This window comes from Pongo abelii, chromosome 4 (assembly GCF_028885655.2).
Source record: "Pongo abelii isolate AG06213 chromosome 4, NHGRI_mPonAbe1-v2.0_pri, whole genome shotgun sequence".
NCBI lineage: Eukaryota > Metazoa > Chordata > Mammalia > Primates > Hominidae > Pongo > Pongo abelii.
This window is the reverse complement of record NC_071989.2, coordinates 2,779,310-2,790,052: the sequence shown is the minus strand read 5'-3', so window position 1 is coordinate 2,790,052 and position 10,743 is coordinate 2,779,310. Positions and strand designations below refer to the sequence as shown.

Here is a 10,743-nt window from a genome sequence, read left to right as displayed (position 1 = left end):
ATTTAAATCAAATCATAATAATAGTTACACTACATATAAATGATGTAAAAACATTAATTAAATGGAAGAGATTATTAGATGATAAAAAAGCAATACTCCAATATATCCTATCTGTAAGAAATAAGCTTTAAATGTAAAGACAGAACCAGGTTAAAATAAAATGACAGAAAGGGGTATAAAATGCAAAAACTAATCATAAGAAAGCTGAAGTGACTATCTCAGTATCAGACTAAGTAGGCTTTAGGACAAGAAGTATTATAATATATAGAAAGATGTACAGAATATATTTTATTATAACAAAAAAAGTCAATTTAACAAGAAGATATACCCATCCTAAGTTTGTATGTACTTAATAAATAATACGTGTGTTAAAATCATGAGGCACACAATTTCTAGAATGAAAAAAGAAATAGATACTTTCATGAGTAGGGTTGGTAATATTAGTACTCCTCTCTTAGCAACTAATATAACAAGTGGATAGAAAATCAGCAAGTACATAGAAGACCTAAACAACACCATTGACCAACTCAAATACATTGACCTTTATAGAATCTCCACCATAAAATGTCAGAATTCATAACTTCTCAAGTGAACCTGGAGCCTTCTCCAATATAAACCAAATAATAGGGCATTACAGAAGTTTCAATAAGTTTAAGAGAACTGAAATTATACAGAATATATTCTCTGACATGACGGCATTAATTTAGAAATAAATCATAAGAAGATATTTTTGAAATTCCTAAGTATTTGGAAATTAAGCAAAATATGTTTTATTTTGTTTTTTTGAGACAGGGTCTTGCTCTGTCCCCAGGCAAGTGGCACAACCGTGGCTTACTGAAACCTCACCCTCCTGGGTTCAAGGGATCCTCCTGCCTCAGCTTCCTGAGTAGCTGGGACTACATGTACATGCCATTGCACCTGGCTAATTTTTGTATGTTTTGTAGAGACAAGATGTTGCCATGTTGCCCAGGCTGGTCTCGAACTCCTGGGCTCAAGCAATCTGCCCACCTTTGTCTCCCAAAGTGCTGGGATTATAGGAATGAACCACTGTGTCTAGCATAAAATATGTTGAAATAACCCAATGAATTGAAGATGAGAGCAATATTTTAAACTGAATAAAATGAAAACTAAAAATGCAACATGTAAAACTTTGCAGGCTTCAGCTAAAGCAGTTCTTAGAACAAAATGTATAGCATTACATGCTTTTTTTGAAAAGTGGGAAAAGTCTAAATTCGGTAGTCTAAACCTCTACCTTAAGATACTGATAAAAATGAATATCAAAGCAAACGCAAAATAAGAGGAGAAAATAATAAAGATCAGATCTGACATTAATCAAATAAAAATGGAAAAACAATAAAATCAAAAGGTCATTCTTTGAAAGGATCAATAAAATTTATATACTTTCAGTTGACTGAACAAGAAAAAGAGAAGAACAGATATAAATTGCCAGTATCAAGAGTCAACTAATACATACCACTACAGATCCTAGAGTCATAAAAAGGTTATAAGGAAGGATTATAAAGAGATCGACTTACACAAATATATTCAACTACTTAGATAAACTGGAGAAATTTTTTAAAGATACCACACATAAGAAAAAAATAGAAAATCTGAATAGCTCTGTATCTATCTAAAAAAAAAAAAATTTAAAACCTTCCTACAAAGAAAACTCCAGGCTCATATGACTTCAGTAGTAAATTCTATCAATCATTTAATGAATAAATAATAATACACATTTTCTTTTTAGAGAATAGAGAAGTTTCCTAATTTATTTTATGAGGCCAAACTACCTTGATACCAGATTACCAAAACCAGACAAAAATATCTCAAGAAACATACAGAACAATACCTACCATTGAATATACAAATTCTTTTATAAAATATTAACAAATTAGACCTAGCAATAAAAATAAAATATATTGTGACCGAATGGAGTTCATCCCAAAAATTCAGGATTAATTAACATTAAAAAATTCATTAACATGATTGTTAACAAAATAAAGAAGAAAAACTACACAATTACCTGAATTTACAGAAGAAAAAAAAGAAAAGCATTCAGCAAAAATCAAGCTCTCAACAAAATAAGGGGATAAAGAGACATCCTCAATCCATAAAGAACATATACAGTCAGTCCACAATTAACAACATATTTAATTATGAAAAACAATACTTTCCTCCCTATAATCAGGAGCAAGGCAAGGTTCGCTCCCACCACTTCTACTAAGCATTGTCCTGGGGCTTCTACCCAGTGCAATAAGGCAAGAAAAAGAAGCAAAAGTCATACACATTGCAAAGAAAGAAATAAAATTGCCTTTATTTGTAAATAACATAATATCTGGATGTAGGAAATTCTAAAAAATCTACGAAATCTGCTAGAATTAACTGACTAATTTAGCAAGATCATATAACAAAAGGTCAATATATAATAGTTCATTATATTTCTCTATGCTAGCAATGAGCAACTGGAAAATGAATTTTTTAAATGTCCATTATCAATAGCATCGAAACCTTAACTATGTAGGAATAAATATGTGCCATATTATATGCTAAACTACAGAATATTTCTGGGAGAAATTAAATAAATCTAAATAAATGGCAAGAAATATAATGTTCATTGATGGGAAGACTCAATATTGTGATATCAATTTTCCCCCAATTAATCAATAGAGTCATTGAAATCAAAATCCCAACAGACATTTTAGTAGAAAATGACCAGATTATTGTAAAACTTCTATGAAAATGCAGAGAATCTGGAAGAGCCAACACATCTAGGGCAAAGCTGAAGAACTTACACCAGCTGACTTTCACGTCTGCCTCAGTAACAAAGTCAATGTGGTATCCACTTTGAAAGACACATGCAGATCAATGGAATAAAGTTAATAGCCTACAAATCGATGTGCTCTTAAAGGTTCAGTTGATTTTCCAGTCAAGTTAATGGGGAAAAGATAATCTTTTTAACAAATAGTACTAGGACAACTGGATATCAGCTAAAGTACAAAAACAACAAAAGCAAAACAAACAAAACAGCACCTGTCAAACACATGCAAAAAAACTTGAAACGGATCATAGGCCTAAATCTAAAATTATAAACTACAAAACTCCTGGAAGAAATAAGGAGAAAATCTTTGTGACATAGAGGCTAGCACAAATTTCCTGCATATGATGCAAAAAGCTAAACCCCATATTTAAAAAAAAAACTGATAATTTAAACTTAAACAAAATAGAAAGCTTCTGTTCTTAGACATTTTTTTAAAAAATGAAAAGGTAAGCCATATATTGGGGGAAATATTCATAATACATGTTTCAGACCAAGGTTCTGTACCCAAAATATATAAAGAACTTTCACAACTTAATAATAAGAATATATTGAAAAACCAGATTTTTTCAAAATGTTGGCAAGTATTTCAACATGTCATTTATAAACAAAAGATATATAAATGATCAGTAAGCACATGAGAAAAATGTTTGCCATGTTATCAGAGAAAAGCAAATTAAAATCTCAAGAAGATATAAGCACAAAACCACTAGATCAGCTAAAGTTAAAAAGCTGAAAAATAGCAACTAGCAAGTGTTGGTATGAATGTTACACCTCACTGGTGGAAATGTCAAGTGAGACAGCCCTTTGGCAAGCAGTTTGGAAGTTTCTTACAAAGTCGAACATTCACTTAGCATGTGGCATGGTGCTTGTGCGCCTAGGTATTTGCCTAAGATAAATGAAAACATAATCCAACAAAAGGTTGCACATGAATGTTCATAGCAATTTTACTCAACAGCCCCACTAAATCACCACATTGAAAATTATGCCTTAATAATGATGCTTGAAAAAAATTGCATTTTTGAATATAATTAGAGAGAGGTTGGAAAGTAAATGAGAAAACATGATCAATGAAAAACAATGGCATTTATGAGGAAAAAATAAAATGGCAAATATAATATCTAGAAATAAATTATTTGGCAGAAAAGAAAAGTGAAGCAGATCAGTACTTGTAATAAATATGAGTTCTGTTCATGTAGCAAAAGAGAGAATCTTACAAATTGGGTTAAAAAAATCCAATTCTGCACCAACAGAAGAGACGCACCAAGGCACAACTTTCATATGGAAGTTGAAAAGAATTGAATGGGAAATGGATGCCAATCAAATGCTAATAAAAAGCTAGCAACTGGAGGTATTGATAGAAAATAAATTAGAAGTCAGGGTGAAAATAACAAAGTGGATTAAAATTGGTTATTTATATAATAAAGGGAATAAAGCATTAAGAAGACATGTCAGTTATAAACTTTTTTGCACATAACAGCTTAAAACACACAGTGTACCTAAAGTAGAAAATTCTCAGTCATTGTAAGAGACAGCAACTTAAAATTCAGAAACTAACAGATTAAATAGAAAGAAAGTAGAAAAGTTGAATACCTATACATAATAAGCTAGGTCTAATTTGCCTTTCAGTATTGAACTTGGACAATGAGAGGATTTGTTTTAAGTGTTCAACAGGGGCAGTGACCGGCTTCCAAGCGCACTCGCCTGGCTGTTGACCGGACTCTCTCACCACGTGAGCCTGTGGCACAAAGTGGCCTCGTGACCTCCAGGTCACTGGTCTCAGGGAAACCTTGACAGCTGGTTTTCCCCAGATCAGTGATCGGAGGATAATGAGAGAAAGGAGACTCAAAATGGAAAGTCAGAATCTTTTAATACTTAATGTTGGAAGTGACATTCCGTCATTTCTGACATGTTCTGTTCATTAGCAATTAGTCAGTGAAGTCCGCTCTCACAGCTGACATGAATATATGTATATATATGCCTTACGTGTCTACAGGTGCACATACCTGTGGATGCAGGCCTTACACATATATAGGTGCACACATATGTTTACATAGGATTTACATGTTTATAGATACACATGTGTGTATATACAGGCATACTTCAGAGATGAGGGCTGGGTTCCAGACCACCTTAATAAGTCGAGTCACAGAAATTTTTGGTTTTCCCAATGCATATAAAAAGCTGTATTTGGAGGTGCTGGAACCGTCCGTGTGCCTATTGCTCTGATGCTTTAGCTCCGGAGTGTTTGGCAACGGGGCAGCAGGAGGTATGGAGGAGGCTCACGTCGAGGTTTAATGCATTCAAAAGGATTAATACCATACTGCATCATTTGAGAATGTCCTAGCACACAGGTGCAGCAGAAGACGTGCTATTGGAAAAAAAAAAGGGGGGGGCGGAGAGTGCAGGAGTCATAACACTAAACAGACCAAAGTTCCTAAATGCACTGACTCTTAATATGATTTGGCAGATTTATCCACAGCTAGAGAAGTGGGAACAAGATCCTGAAACTCTCCTGATCATTATAAAGGGAGCCGGAGGAAAGACTTTCTGTGCTGGGAGTGATATTAGAGTGATCACGGAAGCTGAAAAGGCAAAACAGAAGATAGCGCCAGTTTTCTTCAGAGAAGAATATATGCTGAACAATGCTTTTGGTTCTTGCCAGAAACCTTATGTTGCACTTATTCATGGAATTACAGTGGGTGGGGGAGTTGGTCTGTCAGTTCACGGACAGCTTCAAGTGGCTACAGAAAAGTGTCTTTTTGCCATGCCAGAAACGGCAGTAAGACTGTTCCCTGATGTGGATGGAGGTTATTTCTTGCCACGACTTCAAGGGAAACTTGGTTACTTCCTTGCATTAACAGGATTCAGACTAAAATGAAAAGATGTGTACAGAGCAGGAATTGCTACACACTTTGTAGATTCTGAAAAGTTGGGCATGTTAGAGGAAGATTTGTTAGCCTTGAAATCTCCTTCAAAAGAAAATATTGCAGCTGTCTTAGAAAATTACCATATGGAGTCTAAGATTGATGAAGAGAAGTCTTTTATACTTGAGGAACACATGGGCAAAATAAACAGTTGCTTTTCAGCCAATACTGTGGGACAAATTATTGAAAACTTACAGCAAGATGGTTCATCTTTTGCCCTAAAGCAATTGAAGGTAATTAATAACATGTCTCCAACATCTCTAAAGATCACACTAAGGTAACTCCTGGAAGGGTCTTGAAAGACCTTGCAAGAAGTACTAACTATGGAGTATCAGCTAAGTCAAGCTTGTATGGGGAGTCATGACTTTTATGAAGGCGTCAGAGCTGTTTTAATTAATAAAGACCAGAGTCCAAAATGGAAACTAGCTGATCTAAAAGAAGTTACTGATGAAGATTTGAATAATCACTTTAAGTCTTTGGGAAGCAATGGTTTGAAATTTTGAGGTGACAGGCTTTCCGGGTATATTCTGTAGCATGGGTTGGCAATCTGCAGCACACGGGCCAAATCCAGCCTGCTGCCTATTTTTATATGCACTACAAGCTAAGAATGGTTTCTGCATTTTTAAATGGTTGGGAAAAGAAATCAAAGACTAATATTTCATGATGTAAAAATTATATGAAATATCAGAGTTCACAAATAAAGCTTTATTGGAAATAGTTATAAAAAAGTTATATTTATCCTGGCCAGGTGTGGTGGCTCATGCCTGTAATCCCAGCACTTTGGGGGGCCGAGGAGGGTGGATCACGAGGTCAGGAGATTGAGACCCTACTGGCTAACACAGTGAAACCTCATATCAACTAAAAATACAAAAAAAACTAGCCAGGTGTGGTGGTGGGTGTCTATAATCCCAGCTACTGAGGAGGCTGAGGCAGGAGAATGGCCTGAACCCAGGAAGCGGAGCTTGAAGTGAGCTGAGATTGTGCCACTGCACTCCGGCCTGGGCGACAGAGCTAGACTCCATCTCAAAAAAAAAAAAGCTATATTTATCCTTTACTGTAGTCTATTAAGTGTGCAATAACATTATGTCTAAAAAGCGGTGTGCATAACTTAATTTAAAATATTTTATTGGTAAAAAATGCTAAGGATGATCTCAGCCTTCAAAGAGTCCTCATCTTTTTGCTGGTGGATTGTCTTGCCTCAATGTCAGTGGCTGCTGATTGATCAGAGTGGTGGTTACTGAAAGTTGAGGTCACTGTAGCAATTTCTTAAAATAATACAAGAATTGAGTTTACCCCTTTGATTATATCTTCCTTTCATGAAAGATTTATATGTAGTATGTAATGCCATTTGATAGCATTTTACCCACAGTAGAACTTCCTTCAAAATTGGAGTGTTTCCTCTCTGCTGCTTTATCAACTAAGTTTAGGTAATTTCTAAATCCTTTGTTATTTCAGCAATGAACACACAGCATCTTCACCAGGAAGATATTCCATCTCAAGAAACCACTTTCTTTGCTCATCCATAAGAAGGAACTCCTCGTGTGTTCTCTCATGAGATTGCAGCAATCCAGTTCCATCTTCAGGCTCCACTTCTAATTCTAGTTATCTTGCTTTTTCCACCACATCTGCAGTTAGTTCCTTCACTGAAGTCTTGAAGACTTCAAAGTCATCCATGATGGTGGTAATAAACTTCTTGCTAAATTTCTGTTAATGTTGATATTTTGACCTCCTCCTACAAATCATGAATGTTCTTAGTGGTATCTAATGTGGTGAATTGTTTCCAGAAGATTTTCAATTTATTTTGCCCAGATTCATCAAGTGGAATCACCATCTATGGCAGCTAGAGCCCTACAGAATGTATTCTCAAATATTAAGACTTGAAAGTCAAAATGACTCCTTGATCCTTGGGCTGCAGAATGGATCTGCTAATAGACACGAAAACATTCATCTCATTGTACATCTGCGTCAGAGCTTTTGAGTAAAAACCAGGTGAGTTGTCAATGAACAGTAGTATTTTGGAAGAGATATTTTTTTCGAGAAGTAGGTCTCAACAATGGGCTTAAAATATTTAGGAAACCATGCTGTAAACAGATGTGCTATCATCCAGGCTTTGTTGTTTCATCTATAGAACGTAGGCAGAGTAGATTTAGCATCATTCTTAATGGCTCTAGGACTTTCAGAATGTTAAATGAGCATTGGCTTCAACTGAAAGTCACCAGCTGCACCAGCTCCTAACAAGAGAGTCAGCCTGTCCTTTGAAGCTTTGAAGCCAGGCATTGACTTCTCCTCTTAAGGTATGAAAGCCCTAGATGGCATCTTCTTCCAATAGAAGGCTGTTTCATCTACACTGAAAATCTGCTGTTTAGTGTGGTAACCTTCATGAATGATCTTAGGTAGATCTTCTGGATAACTTGCTGCAGCTTCTCCATCAGCACTTGCTGCTTCACCTTGATACTTTCATGTTATGGAGATGTCTTTTTTCCTTAAACCTCATGAACCCACCTCTGCTAGCTCCTAACTATTTTTTTTTTTTTTTGCAGTTTCCTCCCCTCTCTCAAGCTTCATAGAATTGAAGAGAGTTAAGGCCTTTCTCTGGATTGGGCTTTGGCTTAAGGGAATGGTGTGTCTGGTTTGATCTTCTATCTAGAGCATTTAAACTTCCTCCCTATCAACAATATGCCTGTTTCACTCACAATTCTTGTTTTCACTAAAGTAGCACTTTTAATTTCCCTCAAAACTGTTTTCTTCACATTCACAGTTTGGTTGACTCTTTGGTACAAGAGACCTAGCCTTTGGCCTAACTCAGCTTTCGACATGCCTTCCTTACTCAGCTTAATCATTCTTAGATTTTGCTTTAAAGTGAGAGATGTGCAACTTTTCCTTTCACTTGAACACTTAAAGTCCATTGTAGGGCTATTAATTGGCTTAATTTCAATATTGCTGTGATTCAGAGAATATGGAGGCCTAAGAAGAGGAAGACAGTTGAGGAACAACTAGGTAATGGAGCAGCCAGAACACAAACAATGGTTATTGATTAAATTCTCTGTCCTATATGGGTGTGATTCCTGGTGCCCCAAAACAATTACAAGAGTAACGTCAAAGATACTGATCACAGACCACCAAAACAGATATAATAACATAAAAGTTTAAAATATTGTGAGAATTTCCAAAATGTGACAGAGACAGGAAGTGAGGATGTGCATGTGCACCTGTAAACATTCACGGCCTAAATGCATGTGTACCTGTAGACATAGAAGGCCTGTGTGCATATGTTTGTGCACCTGTAGACATACAAGGCCTAAATGCATGTGCACTTGTAGACATAGAAGGCCTATGTGCATATGTTTGTGCACCTATAGATATACAAGGCCTGTGTGCATATGTGTGTGCACCTGTAGACATACAAGGCCTGTGTGCATACGTTTGTGCACCTGTAGACATACAAGGCCTGTGTGCATACATGTGTGCATGTGTAGACATACAAGGACTGTGTGCATATTTGTGTGCACCTGTAGAAATACAAGGCCTGTGTGCATACGTTTGTGCACCTGTAGACATACAAGGCCTGTGTGCACATATGTGCACCTGTAGACATTCAAGGCCTGTGTGGATATGTGGGCGCACCTGCAGACATACATGGCCTGTATGCACACGCATGGGCCCCTATAGGTGCACCTCGTACTGTGTTGCTTCACTTTATCACACTTCACAGAGAATGTGGTTTTGTTGTTTTTAATAAATTGAGGATTTATGGCAACCCTGCGTCAAACAAGTCTATTAAAGCAATGTATATCTGCATACATTATATGTCTACAGGTGCACACATATATGCACACAGACCTTGTATGTCTACAGGTGCTCATGCATTCATACAGGCCTCGCATGTGTACAGGTGCTCATGTATGCACACAAGCCATGCATACTTACAGTTGTGCATGCATGTGTACCTAGGTCTAATTTATTTATAGGTGCAGAAACATGTATACATGTCTGTAAGTGTATAAACATGCATATAAATCCTTAGAGAGAGCTCTGGGGATTTCCCCGGGGAGGGGAAATGAGATTGGGTTAGTGGTCTATAGTGGGTCGAATGGTGGCCCCCAAAAAAGTATGTCCATGTCCTAAACCCCAGAACTCGCGAATGTGATCTCATTTCGAAAAAGGGTCTTTGCAGATGTAATTAAGTTAAAGAGCTTGAGATGAAGTCATCCTGCATTATCTGTGTGAGTCCTAAATCCAATGGCAGTCATCCTTACAAGAGACAAAAGAGAAGACAGGAGCAGAGGGAAAGCCATGTGAAGAGAGAGGCAGAGTCTGGAGTGATGTGGCCACAAGCCAATGAGCCCCAGGATTGCCGGCCAGCCTGGGACACAGAAGAGAAGGGGAGAAGACGGAGTCTACCCTGAGCCTCCAGAGGGAGCCAGCCCGGCCAGCATCCTCACTTAGGACTTCAGGCCTCCAGAACTGTGAGAGAAAATATGTCAGTCATCTTAAGTCACCAAATTTGTGAACATATGTTACAGCAGTCACAGCAATCTTATTGTTATCAATAATGTTGAAATTATTTATAGGAACAATAGAATCTTGTATAATTTATGTAGATAAAATATCAGGCTCCAGATTTGTTTGGATCTGGTTCACCCATGAAAGACACAAAGCCAGAACAACAGTGGCTGAAGGACTCTCCCTGGGGGTGTGGCTTGGTCCTGGGAAACAGGCGCGGGCATCTCAGGACACTGACGCCACCCTGGGAACCTGTCCGTGCCCCTTGCTGCTTCTGCCCTGTGGACACAGGGTCTTGCCCCCCATCTGCATTGTGTGGCCACATTGCATTCCAGCCAGGAGCAAGGATGCTGGGGAAGAATTGTGAGCCATCCACCAACGAGGACACTGCCAGGGAGTTGACTTGATCTCTTTGCTCACACCCTATCGGCCAGCACTTGACCATATGGCCACACCTAGCTGTTAGGAATCTGGGAACTGTAGTCTCTGTTCAAGGCG

At 37.5% G+C, this 10,743-nt stretch overlaps 1 pseudogene; it reads left to right on the top strand.

Annotated features, from left to right (window-relative positions):
* The first annotated feature begins 4,920 nt into the window (after positions 1-4,920).
* Positions 4,921-6,245, top strand: LOC100462234 (3-hydroxyisobutyryl-CoA hydrolase, mitochondrial-like; annotated as a pseudogene).
* Positions 6,246-10,743: the final 4,498 nt, after the last annotated feature.